At 37.0% G+C, this 15,970-nt stretch overlaps 1 long non-coding RNA gene across 2 annotated transcripts in view; it reads left to right on the top strand.

Moving 5' to 3' along the window:
- The window catches only part of LOC309858864, a 169,944-nt gene that overhangs the window by 58,672 nt on the left and 95,302 nt on the right, over nt 1-15,970 (top strand). Inside the window, exons 4-5 of one of the 2 annotated variants that reach the window (XR_014308393.1) lie at nt 459-767; nt 3,183-3,279. This is a non-coding gene — a long non-coding RNA (uncharacterized lncRNA). Of the gene's footprint in view, nt 1-458; nt 768-1,618; nt 1,760-3,182; nt 3,280-15,970 lie in introns of those variants that run through there. The other variant, XR_014308394.1, reaches the window with a different exon arrangement.

The raw sequence follows: 15,970 nt of genomic DNA, 5'->3' as shown, positions 1-15,970 counted from the left end.
GCCACCAGTAGTGTAGAGGATTCATTTCCTCTTCAACTTGAAAGATAACCTAATGGGTTGATATTAGACATACTTTAAATGGTTTGCTAATTGATATTGGCATTTTACATGCTTCTGCAGTTTCCTCATATCTTCTCTTGCCCTCAACTGCCATTTCTTGTGATTGTCAGTATATCTGAGAGGAGTGGCCTCTTTTCTCTCTGGTTATTTTCTGCTATTTATGTGAAATGAACTTTAAAACAACACAAATAAACTTGCCAAAAGCAAGTGCTACATAGGTATAAATGTTCTGTGAGTAAGGAAAGGAGATTTATGGAGTAAATGTTTTGTGAGTAAGGAAAGGAGGTTTACAGATCAGCAAGGTGAATGAACTCCAGTGCACTGTCTTCTGTTTAATATGAACTCTAAATAGGTTCAAAGCACTTTTGATTGCTTTCTGTGTCTTAACTATGTTTCAGATGGATAAAGCTTGAGGATATTTGAGTTAGGTATGGTACATACGGAATATTTATAGTGAAGAAAGACTTCATGTGTTGAAGGAAGGATCCACTGAGTGCATTATTCAAGTGATCAATGACTGCTCCTCAGAGTCTAAAATCATCATGGATCTGCCTGTCTTTCACAAGAGCATACTTACAGGAAACTAGTATAACAAAAGTTATTTCCTATCTGATTTATCAATATTTGGCTGCATAAACTAGACTTTTCATCTCTATAATAAAGTTTCTAATGAAAATAAAAAGAGGGAAATTCTTACAATGTAGAAGGTAAGACCTCAGAGAAGTAGAAGATATTTATGAAGAAGCTCAATTATTTTGGCAAATCTAACTCCTAAAAAGAAGCAGAATTATTTAACCTCTTTGAGACTCAATTTCCTCATTTGTAATTAGAATAATGGCACTCAACTAATAGAGGCTTTCTGAGGATTAAGTTTGTTATGTAAAGCAGTAAGCATGATACATAATAAATGTTTAATAAATGTTCAGTATATGGACTCCTACTTTCCTAGAATCCATTAAACATTTGTGCCCAAATTAGGTGTAACTCCTTTTAACATGCTGTGACTAAGTTAAATGATTAAATATCACTATTTAATATGAATTATTATGAGTATTAAATTAAAAAGATTAATTTTCCTTTTAAAAATGGCTTTAAAAAGTTTTGTTTTATGAAAAGCAATTTGATTGCAACTTATCCACATATATAATATTTCCCCCAAAGAATTTAATCAATAGGGGAACATTTTAAGACATGATTTAGAGGGAGAAACATCAGGAATATGTGTTGTAAAAAATACAATCTGAAGACTTCAGATATGATTCCTGGTCCATGAATGAGATGTGATTCCTGGTGCATAAATGGCAACAGAACTCTTAAAAAGAAACAATAAATTTGAATAACCTGTTTAAAAAATATCATTGTTTTTGTTTCTTGCTTTAGTTTAAAAGAAACTCTTATGAACACTCTCTATATACCAAGCACCATGCTAGGGACAGAGAATACAAATACAAAATAAAACACAGCCACTGATCTCATCTTCATAGACATTATAGCCCCTGCTTATAAAAACAATCTAAATGTAGTAATAGAAATAGACACAAGTCTTTCTGGACCAAAGATAAAGTTAACCTGACTTGACCAGTGCAGGAGAAGACAAGAAGATGGGAGAGGCTTCTTGAAGGAGGTGGCACCTCTGTTGAATCTGATGGGGGAACGAGGCGAAGATGGCAAAGGCATTCTGCACGTGTCCTACGAATGTGTGCCGGGAACTGCAAGTACAGATGTGAGTCAGAGCACGTACAGGTGGAAGGCAGAGCATCAAACTGAGAGCTAGGGCTAGATATGGGATCAGACCATTAGAGCCTTGTATGCCAACTCAGGAGCTTAAATTAACCCAACAGATAGATGAGTATTTAAGGGTTTGATCAGCATATTCAATCAGATGAGTTTGTATTTCAGATAAAACAGTCTAACTTTTGTGTGCAGACCAAATTTAACAAGGATTTTGGGGATAAGATAGTGGAAGTGATACTCTGTATTGACACTGACCTCATGTGATTATAAATAAAGACAAAGACCTGGATTAGGACAGGTATAAGTTAATATCCTGCCAATATACTCTCATATGCATGTGGCCCACATGAAAACACATACATACACTTTTAGCTCTTGCAGTGCTATTTATAAGACTAGAAACAACTCTGGTGTTTTTGTTTATATTTAATGCCCAAATTCAAATATATATGTGTTTGGTAATTGCAGTGAGAATATCTGGGAGTATATGAAGGAATCAGCAAGTTTGATTTCTCCAGTTTTTTCCCAGTCATGTCATACTGAGTTTCCTCTTGCTTATCAAAAGTCATGTTGCTTTGTAAAGCAAATTCAATTAGATGTAGTCTGAGGAAAACGACAATACCCCTTGGCAGATTAGCCCCACATCATTATCTTAGTCTGCTGTCCTCTGCTGTAGATAATCATTAGAGTCATTTGATATAAATTAAGAGTAAGGCAAATATATGACTATCAACACTATTGGTAAATTTTTCTCCAGAAATTCTACCCAATATAATAAGGCAATAAAAAATGTATAATGCATATAGATACTGGTAATTAGCTGACAAGTATCTTTGTTATTTTTCTTTTGGTTAAACAGAACAGAATCAACTATAAAAACTGTTAGAACTAATATGGATATTGGATAATAAGGCAGATTATGAAGTAATAAAAAATTTTGAAGTTACTATATATTAATGATCACCTAAAAATAATGGGTAACAGTTTGATTCCTAGTAAAAATCAAAATGTAAAATATTTAGGAATAAGTTAACAAAAGTGTGTAGGAATTATGTGAGGAAAACTGAAATCTATTACTGTAGATGGTAAATACAGAGTTAAATAAATTGAGTGAAATACAAAGTTTCTAAATTAGAGGATTTACTGTTTTCAGTATGCAAATTTTATCTCCAATTAATCATACATTCATGTGAACATAATGAGGATACTAATGGGGAAGATTTTAGAATGTAACACAATTATTCTCATATTTTTGGGAAGTAAAACCATTGAAATTGCCAGAGCAATTTTGAAAATAAGGTGAAAATTAGGGGTCCTTGCCCTAAAACAGTAGCATTTACTATGAAGCAATGATAATTCCATTTATTTTTTTCTTGTTGTTATTGCAGTACTGAGACAAATCAACAGAAAGACTAGAGCAGTATCTATAGGTGTGCCTCAAGAACTCCAGGCCTCAAGAACTCCAGGCCTGTAAGCTGTATAAAGGTATTAAGCAGGATGTCCATGATGTTTAATTTACTGATATACATTTTGAGTTTCTAAGAAGTTATTATACACAATCATTTTCAGGCTTATTTGATCTCAGCAATCTTTTGAAAATGCATCTTGCAAGATAAATTTTCTCATAAATTTGAGGCAAGTTAAAAGAAAAACAGATACATATTTGTACAGTCCAGTCTTGAACAGTGTAGGAGTTAGGGGTACTAATCCCCATGCTGTGAAAAATCCATGTATAGCTTTGACTTCTCCAAAATTTAACTACTAAGAGCCTTGTATTGATCAGAAGCCTTACTGATAATGTAAAGTCAACTAACATATTTTGCATGTTATATGTATTGCATACTGTAGTCTTACAATGAAGTAAGCTAGGCAAGAGAAAATATTATTAAGAAAATCCTAAGGAGGAGAAAATACATTTACAGTAGTGTAATTTATTGAAAAAAAAAATCCATGTATAAATGGACTCTCACAGTTTAAACCCATGTTGTTCAAGGGTCAACTGCATGATACTTTAAATTTCCACAAGGGAATACCTCAATTCATTTTGGAAAGTTTAGAATAAAAAATGGAACTTGGGGCGCCTGGGTGGCTCAGTGGGTTAAAGCCTCTGCCTTTGGCTCAGGTCATGATCCCAGGGTCCTGGGATCGAGCCCCGCATTGGGCTCTCTGCTCATTGGGGAGCCTGCTTCCCCCTCTCTCTCTGCCTGCCTCTCCGCCTACTTGTGATCTCTGTCTGTCAAATAAATAAATAAAATCTTTTAAAAAAAAGGAACTTAAGTGGGTAAAATTTGGAAATAAGTTTCAGACATATTAATATTCAAATCTAAAAACTAAAACCATAAAAGTAGTGGAACACATTAAAATGAATGCATATTGCCCATAAACATCTGAATAAAGGTTCTGCCTCATTATCATCCTCAATTATCAAAGAGATTAAATTGATGAATAATTTTTAATTTATGAGATTGGCCAAGATTAAAAACATATATTTTGTATTATATACTTACAAAAACTAATCACAAACTGAGGTCACATTTCCCGTTTTATACTCAATGTGTCTCTCTAAGTGGAGAAACTGTGTGAAGATGGCTGCCACCATCTTGCTTAACTACAGGAAATCCAGTTTTTCACCAGGATTATCACCCCCTGTGCCATGATTCCCTGGAATCTCCAGGGAATGTATAAATGTTCCAAAGGTGGGTTCTGAAGATCACCTGCCCCCCTCAGCCAGTAGTCACTCTGGGCCTCTGCTCCATATCATTGCTGGCCTTCTTCTGCTCTCTTTCACCACTTTATCCTAAGTGAGGCAATGGATTACAGTTAATTCATCTCAGAGTAGACGAGAACCAACCATACTACTTCACTAGATATACAGAAGACTGGGGAATAACAAGTGGGTATTACAATGCAGAAAATATGCAAGCATGACTTAGTAGATGTGACTTTCAGAATTCAGAAGCCCGGCCTCTCTACCAGGAGTAGCCTGCTGGCAACTTTTCTCTTTAATTCTAGATGTCACCATGTCTTTAAGCTCCGGTGGTCACTACTAATAGGAGTACTCTTGAGCGTAACTCTGCTATCCAAGGCCCATTCTCTAAAGACAGGAGAACAGAATTTTTCTTCCTTTGCATAATCAAAAGGCCAATTAATTTTTTTTCTTAGAACAAAAGAACATTCTGCTCTCAAAGGTATTTTGTGCCATGTTTTAATTAACTTGTCTATGTTCATGTCTATATTATTTATGGAAGAAAGTGTAGTATAGTGGCTGAGAGTGTGGGTTTAAATCTTGGCTTTGCATCTTCTTACCTAAGGTGACAGAATTCTTACCAGGTGACAGAATTTCTCTGAGTTTTCATTTTCTATAACAGAATTAATAACATCTACCTTTTGGTTGTCGTAAAGATTAAATTAAATAATGTATTTAGAATGTCATGGTGATGGTTCAATAAATGGCAAGTAAAATAACAATGTTCTTTAAATGAGCATATACTTAAGCATCACATTTGAGTTTGAACATGAATCATGTTTGAATATGAACTCTGATTCTAGAGGTAAAAAAGGGTATTTCAATAATTTATTAGTTTTTTCAACAAATTTGCACCTTGTTTTGTACTTTTTCTCTAAACATTAAATACTTGCTAAATAGAGAAAAATTAGAAAACTTTCAAGACAAAAACAGAAACAGAGGCCACTTTACAAGTACCATCTATATTTTTACTCCACCAAAATAACCACAGAGAACGTTTTAGTTACCCCTTTTCCCTTTTTCTCTGTCTTTATGCCTCTCTCTGTTGCTTTGTCGAGCTAGCAATCAGCTAGGCTGTCAGCAGAACACAGACAGCAAACCCACATTGGGACAGTCTGAGGAAAGTTTCATGTAGAGATATTTACAAAGATATGGGTTGGATGTGGGGAAAACAGAAATGACAGTACAGAGAGCAGGAACCTGTTAGTACCTAGAAGCCTAAGGTGATAATGGGAGCAAGAGGTTCCTGAGACCTGGAAGTGGAGAAACTGTGTGAAGATGGCTGGCTGGTCTTTTGGTGGACAGATACAACAGACTCAGAAAGGCTTTGCAGGGATGAACCTTGGGGAATAAACTCTTGCACCTCCTGGGCCTCCCACTACTGTCAACCAGTTACCAGTGCTCCTCCTGGACTAACCTGGCTAGAAGCCAGGCTATCTCTGTCCATAAGGCAGGGCCTCCTGAATGGAAGCAGAGATAAAGGGTGGCTTTAAAATTTATTGAGAAAATAAGAACACTTCTGAAAGTGAGAAAGAATGAATTGCTCATAGTGCCCAAATCCCAGGACAATAAGCATTACCTGTGAAGTAAGGTAAAAAATAAATCTGGAGGAGAAATGGAAGATACAATGTGTTTTCTCTCTCTCTCTCTCTACCCCCCCCCCGCCCCCCCGCTTCTCACATGTATACACACTCTTTGCAATTTTATCCTAGTACACACATTTTATATCCTCTTAAATTTAGGTGTTCATTATGAATCACTTTCTGTATATGATTTTCTAAAATATAATTTTAATCATATAATACTCTGTATCATGATTATACCAAAACTGAACTCATCTTTGGATGCTTAAGCAATTTCTGATTTTTCCATTACAATGCTGTGATGAACATCACTGAACATAAATGATTGTATATCTCTAATTGCTTAATAAATATTACTTGAGCAACTAATACTATGGGCTACCCACTGAAGATGTAAAGATGAGTACAACATAGATTCTGTAGGTCATAGTCTAGTGGTGGAGACAACTTCCAACAGTAAGCCTTACCAGAGAAAATACAGGACTTCATACACTAAGCAAAGCTGCATCCCATGTGTGCTGGAGAGGAAGAACAGCGTCATGATGCCAGGCCACAGCCTTGGCCTTTACCTCCACTAGCATTTGTTGTCTTTCCTAGGCTCCTGTGGCTCTGGATTCTATTCTATGGGCATCATTCTTTCTGTCCAAAGTTCCTTCATTCCATCCAGCAGTCACCAGGCTACAGTGGGAAGTGGAGGTGTCTTCCTTTTTTCCAGTTCCCTTCACTCAGCAGGAAGCTGAGTGGACAGGCCCTGGTCCCTTTTGGCTATGCTGGTCCCCTCTGGCTCTGTGTTAAGGAAAGGGGTGTTTCTTTTAAGCAGGTAGTGTTTGAAATCAGAAACCCAGGACAAAATAGTGCCTTAGAAAACCCTGTTGCTTGAAGCTAGCTGTGCCAAAGAGTCTGGGAGTGAATTACAGATTGGTAGATTAGGGGCTGGAGGGGTAAGCTGGACAATTGAGGAAGAGCATGTAGAAAAGGGGGAATAATCATTACCTTAACAAATTTGAGAGACACTGGGTTGGACTTATTGTCAGGATGTCTGTGTATGTGTGGGCTGAATTCAAATTACAGAGCTCTAGATGGAGGCCTGGTGCCCAACTCTATACATCCTATCAATGTGAGCTACCTATCAATAACATCTTTATTAGCCTGGGGAGTTTTACTTTCATTTCTTGCCTCCCCCCTCCCCCACCCCGATCTCATTGCATTATTTCTTGCCTTTGCACACTCATTTCCCTCTGATTTTCCTCTAACTTGCTGCCCACTCCAACTTCCCAATCTGGTTACCTGCTCTGTGTTCTGCCTAGAGTGTTCTTCCTCCAGATCTTTGTACAGCTGGATCCTTACCTAGTAGGCCCAGCTCAAATCCTATTTCTTAGAGTGGTCTTTCCCTATTTCTCAATTCAGTTTAGCCTCCCCTAGACACTCTATCCTAGTACCTTGTGCTATTTTCCAAGTAGAACTTTCACCTACTAAAATTGCCTTGCTTATCTGATGACGTGTTTATCAGGCATCTTCCCTAACGTGTATCTCAGCCCCACACGGGCTCACCTGTTTGCTGTTGCTCTATCTCTCATGCATGGAAGGGCTCCTGGTGCATACATCATGTTCAGTATCCACCTCTGGATGGAAGAATATGTGGTGAGTTTTGTTTCCACTCTTAGAAATATGTAGGTTTTCTAGGGAAAGATTTCTTTAATTAGGTAAACATTTCTTTTAATGATACAAATATAACACAAATTTCCTTTATATGGTTCAGTTCATTCCCATGGGAAGAAAACGGTCCTATTTTTTTCTTAAGATTTTTATTTATTTATTTGACAGACAGAGACCACAAGTAGGCAGAGAGGCAAGCAGAGATAGGAAGGGAAGCAGGCTCCCTGCCAAGCAGAGAGTCCGATGCGGGGCTTGATCCCACAACCCTGGGATCATGACCTGAGCAGAAGGCAGAGGCTTTAACCCACTTAGCCACCCAGGTGCCCCCAGTCCCATTTTTTTTTAAAGGATATTGATTTATTTTCTTTCTGTAGGTAAAACAGTGACACTAACTCGGAAACCAGGATGACTTCTCCCAGACACATTATTTGCCTTGGAATTGTATCTTGGGTTAATCCAGTTTGGTATAATTTCAAATACCAGTTTTCTAATTTATAAGGAAATTTAAAATTTTAAATATTTAGGCATCTTCCTCCTCCCACACACTCCTGTTTATCCTATTTCATAGCAAGTGGATCAAGACAAGTGAAAAATGATTAAAAAACATTCTTAGTTGATGGTTGCCTGGGTAGTTCAGTCAGTGGAGTGGCAGACTCTTGATTTCCACTCAGGTCATGATCTCAGGTTCTTGAGATGAGTTTACATGGTTAATTTTTCTTAGTCCAAAAATAATGTGAAATGTTATTCTGTAAGCAGAAGTCACTCAGAGATCATTTATTTAACAATTCTATATAGGTGTTTATACTACAGATGGGTAAGTATTGAACAGCATTTATCTAATTAGCAAATATAAAAATTAGAGAATTCTAATAAAAATATAACTCCTGGAGCAATTTTACAACATGAAATGAAATGGACTTTTCTCCCTTGCCCCCTTGTCTTATTTCAGCTAGAGTTTGTTTATTTAGAGAACAATGAGTTGTGTCCTCTCCTTAACTTGTTAACTAATTGAATCCCAGAAAACCATAAAACAACATTATAAATATGGTATGAATACTTTTAGCCTGGAACAATTATATGTAAGGGTATCTTGAGTTTTGGAAGGACAGGTGCTTTTGATGGTTTTATAAAAAGAGTTGGGATGTTCTGCTCTAAGTGCACTCATAATCGATCTCACCATGGGTCTTTGTATCATTCTCTAATGCCACTGCACATCTGGACCATGGTGATGAAAACTGGTGACATATCTTGGACCATTTCCTATCTTTCCCCTTTATATACCTTTTCATTTTTTTAAGAACCACGCAGATGTACCTCTAAAATCTTCACTGTAACGATAGAGTCGAGAGCTTGGGAGAACCCACCTGGAAAATCCTCTTATTTTTAATATCTTTCCTACCCTCTTTATAGAAAGCTTATAGGTTAGGGAGAACTTAAGTGAAAGTGATAGGGAACTATAAAAATGGAGAAAGTAGGGCAGCAACAAATCATAATAAAAATACCAAGTGGGAAGAAAGAAGGAGTCAAAAATGTCCATTCAGAAGAATCAGTGGTCTATCTTTAAAAATAACTTCATGGTGAGATTTATTTATCTTAGGGGTTTGGAGTTTTTGCCTTGGTAATCACAGGACAGACTTTTTGTTCTTAAAAGCAGGGACATAAGAAAAAACCTATAGGGAAGTTACTGGTGTTCATCATCTATAGAATAAGATAAGCTGAGATTTCATGGCATTCTTCCTTCTTTTTTCTCCTTAGTTGTAGAAAAGCACAAGTTGTTTTCTTAAGAATCTGAACTATAGAAAATTTGAAATATCTCCTAGCTAAGTTTAGGTAAGTACTTAAGAAGAACCTAAGGAAAGATAGAACTTAAATCTTGGTCTTCTGGAAAGGGTTTTGATCCATTTCTTTCTTAATATAGTTAAGAACACCAGCTTTGGCATCAAAATGTCTGGGGGTGAATTTATGCCAAGAAGTTACCCAATCTCTCTGACCTGTTTCCTTATCTGTAAAAGGGAGATTATAAAATCATCCTCAAAGATTGATGTGAAGATTCAAATAACTACACTTTGCTTAGAAAAAGGTTTTGAAATTAGAAAACATTTAATAAATGCTAGATGATAAATGTCAGGTGATATGATAGTATATTTTTTATTTAGTTAATATTTATATTTAATATTATTTATTTTTTAAAATCAGAGCTAATTATTATCGTTACTTTCTCCTATTTGTTGAATTTTCTTTTTTGATCAGACTCTCTGACAGAAGATGGGAATAAAAGATGCATATGAGAGGATTTCCAGTTTCATCAGATTGTCATGGGGGCAGTGATCTCAAACAAAGCAAGGACCATTGGTCTGTAAAAATGATTTCATGACAGATTAGAGGGGCCTAAGAACCTTCTCCCTGACCAAGACAGAGGCAACAGCTGATGGGCCTCAGGACATCATGGAAAATTAGGGACCCTTTAGAGTTCAAGTAATATTTTATCACATTATTCCTTCATTTCTTGACTTTCTTCAGAAAACCCCTAACATATTTTTTACCAGGAATGCATGCACACACATACCCCTATCTATAGCAATGAAACAGGAATTGAGACTAAAAAATTTGACAGAAGTATTTTCAAGTTCATAAGGAAGGGTTTTTTCTGAATCTTCTACAGAACATCATCTAACACCTTTCCGAGCCTGTGCATGATCTCATGGCACGTTGTTGTAATTCCCCTACCAGGTTGTGATTTCCCTAAAGGCAAGAAAGGAGCAGTAATATCTTTCAAACACTGGCATCTAGCACAGGGTCCCCCACTCAGTGAATGGTTAATAAAAATTTTGGTTTTCGATTATACCCTAACAGAACTATATACTAAAATATATAGGCAGATCCATACATGCATTTCTGGTGAAAGAAGCAGGATTAAATTTAGGAACTATTTTGCCTTCTGTGTTGCCAGCACCAAACCCAAAAGACCCTTTGGTAACTAATGATTTTAACATTTTTTTTTTTTTTAATTCTCCAGCTGCCATTTGACTATATGCAATGAGAGAGGAACAGACTGAAGTCAGGACTGGGCCAGTATGTGAAAGGAAAAGGAAGGGTCTCAATGCCATGTAAGAAAAAAATAAAAGGAAGAGGAAGGGAGTAAGAGAGGAGGAGCTATCATGTAAGGAGCTGTGTCTCTGTCACCAGTTGTCTGTCACTGAGAGAAGAGTTTGCAATGCACAGGATTTCTGTAGTTTCAGTCTGTGTGTGACACTGGCCTTCTAGTGAAGTATTAATTCCTGGAACTGATTAATGTTACATTTTATATATTTACATCTATATATACTACAGTTGTAATCATAGACTACGTCCTGAATAACTTCACGGTGGTCTTACCTGCCCTTGAGCTTCAACCTTTCAAGGGATTTTTAGATATCCCAGGACAATACTTTTGTTTTAAACAAAATTTAATTTTTTTTCAAAATGCAATACAAAAGATAGAGATATAAAATAAACAACTGAAACCTTTTCACAACCCCGAACTGGGGATGAAGGATGATGGAAGGCCCTCTGTGGGGTACTTAAGTCTGGAGGAAGAGAACCAGCTTCTTCTCAACTGTACATGAGTTTTAGATATCATCTGTCAATGCTATGGGCTTCAACACACTTGCCAATGCAGCCCAAACCAACCACATTAGATCTCATAGGCAGAAATACCTGGTTAAAAATATCTAGACATTGGGAACCAGTGTTCTCTTTGATCCTGCCTAATATGAAGACTACAATGTGGTGTTTGGAAGTTCCCTCAAATCTAATGGTCTAATCTCTTCATTCTCACTTCTTTAATTCAGGTCACTGCTATTTCTTGCCTCCTTCAGGACTGGAATTCCAAATTAGTCTCCTCCTTGAGCACTAGATGATTTGCTATCCTTTTATAGTCTGCCCCAGCAAATTGCCCAGCCACACCAAAACTCCTTTTAGTTCCCTTGATCTCTCCCAGGGACTGTGTGCTTGCTCTCCTCTCTGCTTGAAAACTTCTTCACCCATCTTTTCCTTCTCCATGTTACACACATCATCACTGTAGACCTCCCTTCACTTTAATATGAAACCATCGAGTTCTTGTTTCTCCTGGAAGCTGACCCCAAACACTCTCTCAGTCTATGTCTGGGCTTGGTGCTCTTCCTAGGTATTTCCATGACACCATGAACCATCTTTAACCTTATATCCGCATTTCCTGTCTGCTCACCAGATAATAAATTCACAAGGCAGTGAAGTGTGGGTCTTACTAACTTATACATCCCAAGTCCAGTAAGTTATCAGTAATTATCCCATGATTGAATAAATAAATGGGGGAACAGGTGACTATTCAAGGTTCAAGAATGTATTTTGTTATAATTATCTTTTGCAGCTTTTATGTTCATGGATAAAAATGCACATAGCTGCTAATGACATTTCTCTTTATATATAATTTTCAAATGAGGACTAAGAAGAAAAAGTCTTATATGAAAGTCTTGCCAAAGGAGTTTATAAATCATTTTTCTACAGTTATAAGTGAAAGATGAATTCAAAATATTCTGTAAATAGGATAATACTGTATTCTATTCATATCAGTTGCCCTAGAACACTTCTTACCAACACCCTTTCTTATTTTTGAAAAGTTTCCTGAGTTTTACAATAAATTATATGGTCATTCTATTTCTGAATACTTTGGGAACAAAGAGGAGAGGAAGAAGAATTACACACATAAACACAAAGAACTTTTGGAGGCTTTTCTGTATTTTTAAAACTAGAACATGCAAAGAAAGTCAATTATGCACCCCAATCCTAGTTTGTCAGTGACAAAATATAAATTTGCTCAGAGCTTTGCACAATCATGACTGATAATAAAAGGGAAAGAAGTGATTGTATTAGAACTTCTGAAGAAGTTACCCTTAGTTTTTATCAGTTATTCAATGATAAACATTTATGAGTTCTTTTTACTACGGGAAGTAAGATTATTTTTAATTAACAGTAAAGAGTAATGTTTCCCAGAGTTCTTTTCAAGTGCCTCAAAAAGTGAGTCTTGTTATCTTAGATTGTGTTTTGTTTCTCATCATTTCTTTTGATTGCAGCTGATAATTAGAAAAAATAAATTCATACAACACATGAATGTATAATAAATAACTAAGTGGCTTTTGGGGAATGTCCTTGATGGTATACATATTAAATTCTGAGAATACCACATTCCCTCAACAAAATTGCTTGAATTCAGTCAATTGCAGAAATGCAGGAGGATTAATTAATTAATTAATTAATTTCTTTTTAAAGATTTTATTTATTTATTTGACAGAGAGAGATCACAAATAGGCAGAGAGACAGGCAGAGAGAGAGAGGAGGAAGCAGGCTCCCGGCTGAGCAGAGAGCCTGATGCAGGGCTCGATCCCAGGACCCTAGGATCATGACCTGAGCTGAAGGCGGAGGCTTTAACCCACTGAGCCACCCAGGTGCCCCAGGAGGATTAGTTTAAATCAAGAACTAAAATAATGACTTGGAAACATGAAAGGTTTTGTTTCTATAAGGTCTATTAACCCTTTCCAATGTGTTTATTTCTTGTATCTTTAATGAAAGTTTATTTCATTTGAAGAGGGTGTCTGTCTTTATAACATGGCTAAAAAGTGCTGTGAATTAGAGGCTTTTTCATAGGGGAAGTCAATTATATGATGCATTGTTCAAGTTGAGTAAGATTACCCCACAGGGAAGTAAGGACTATGTTTTATATATGTTAACCATGAAATTGCCATCCAGATCTTGATAAATAAGGCTATGAATGCCACATGACCCTCTTTTCCTAAGACCAGCAGTGTGGCCCTCCCATTTCTCCCTCTTACACTGCCACTTTTTTTTTTTTTTTTTTAGATTTTATTTATTTATTTGACAGAGAGATAGATCCCAAGTAGGCAGAGAGGCAGGCAGAGAGAGAGAGAGGGAAGCAGGCTCCCTGCTGAGCAGAGAGCCCAATGCGGGGCTCAATCCCAGGACCCGGGATCACGACCTGAGCCAAAGGCAGAGGCTTAACCCACTGAGCCACCCAGGTACCCCTACATTGCCACTTCTTCACCAACACTTGAGCCACAGTATAAACCATCTTCTCCACAAGCTGTCAGTTGCTTTCTCTGCTAGCATGGCTTGTGTTCTACTGTCCTCCATATTGCCCTAAATTTGAAGAGGAACACATGTCACTATGATTTTATGCATTAACTTCTCTGAATTGTGATCTACATGCATTAGCTATCACCTTCCTCAGATTTTCATGGTTTTGTAAGTAGAACCTATTTCACCTAGCTCTTGATCAGGTCAGAATCAGTGTCGATGGTATATTACTATCAGACTATTATTCCTCTGTAAGCCTGGTACTTGTCAAGCTGGGGTGAGTCTCAGTTGCCCATGAATTCCCCTGCTTTGATCATCCCCAAATCTCATGGTATTTGTCCAGACTTAGACTCTTCCTATGTTTTCTCGTTAGCATTCTATTTCCTTGACTGGGATTTGAACTCAAACAATAGTTTGCCAGGCCAAAGCTCTGATATTCTGTATAATTTGTGCCACTTTCTCCCCAGAGCCCGTTAAAATCCTGATCCTTCATTGGCATCCTGCCCTATATAACAAGCATCAGTCACCATGATAGGATATTGAGCAGTGCCCCCCACCCCCCGCACTTTGGAACTTCTGTTCCCATACTCCACTCACAGTTGCTAATCTTTTGACTAATACGTTTGGTTGATCTCAATCAAACTTGGTTTTGTCGTGCTCATGAGACCCGTTGCTGAGGCTCAGTTTTACACCGAGATCAGCTTTAATAAGATAGTCCTACTTCCTCCTTCCCTTCTGGCTCACTGTTGATGTCCCAGCATATCCTTCTTCAAGGCCCCTGATGGGTTCAGACTCCAATAAAACAATACATCAGGTTCAGTTCAACACATTCATTGATCACTTCCTAGTTTGAGCACATCGAGAAGAGGGATGTGGGGATGATGAGATGGCATAGTCTCAGCCCTCCAAGAATTTATGGCATGTGTGCAAGACAGACATCTTAAGAGGTAATTTTAATGTACTGCAAATAAAAAAGAGATTTACCTACCAATTTGGCAACTGCAGTGTAAGCACCTGAGTAATGCTTATTAAATTGCGCTCACATGGACAGGCTTTGTTCCCTCAACGTCACTCCCAATAGCCTCTCTACATCATATCCTTTTCCTAATTAATATTCCCTATGTATTTCTTTAGTTGGCAGAAAACTGCACTTTGATTTCTGCATCTTTGCCACAATGATATCTAACAACATATTCTCTTTGAGAGGGATAATGTCCTCTTTCTTCCATAAAATTTTTCAATTTTTAATTAATGGAAAATTACCAAATAAAGTACTGTTTAGTGAGGAACGTTCTGTTAGATGACACAAGATTCATTAATTTTTTTTATCAGCAAGGAAAGTTTAAATTAGGTGACACTCACTATTATTAACTTTTATCAAGTACCCACAGAGTACTAAGAATGTCTCAGAACAAATGCAAAGGAAGTGTTCCTTCCTGTCATATTAACAATGAGATAAGAAGTATATGTAATGATTCACAAATTTTAGATCTTTAGTTCTTTTTCCCTTTATCATAATTGCATTTCATAGACTGATTTTATTCATACCCTACAATCAGTCATGATATTCATCACTTAGCATTATATCTTCCTCAAGGAAGGGTTGTATCCCTAGTGCCAAATATGATCAAGAAATAGTTGTATAATTTATATTACTGAGATTTGTTATTTTACTACATTTCCACAGTGCTTTTATTTTTATTATATTTTTAAAGCAACATTTTTACATACTCATGTAGCTCTTATATATGCTGGGCACTATTCTAAGAGCTTTGCAACTTGTTTAATCCTCACAGCAAGCCCATGAGGGAGGCATACCCAGTTTATAAGGCAGGAAAGCAAGGCACTGAGGTTAAGTTGTATGGAGAGTGGTGGAGCCCTTTCCAGCTGGTGGTGCTGTGGAGTCCACATTCTCAACCACAACAGGAAGCTGTCTCTTAAAAGTAGCTTTAGACACTTCAGGGCTCATTAGCACATCTAAGAAAAGGTTGTATAAGGGTCGTTTACCCCATTTCCTGAAGTGCATGATCATGTCTTTTCGTTATATTATTTATATTGCTGCAAAGAAAAACAAAGACTTCCC

The sequence above is a fragment of the Mustela nivalis genome, assembly GCF_964662115.1.
Source record: "Mustela nivalis genome assembly, chromosome: 2".
NCBI classification, from domain to species: Eukaryota; Metazoa; Chordata; class Mammalia; order Carnivora; family Mustelidae; genus Mustela; species Mustela nivalis.
This window is presented reverse-complemented; position numbering and strand designations above follow the sequence as displayed.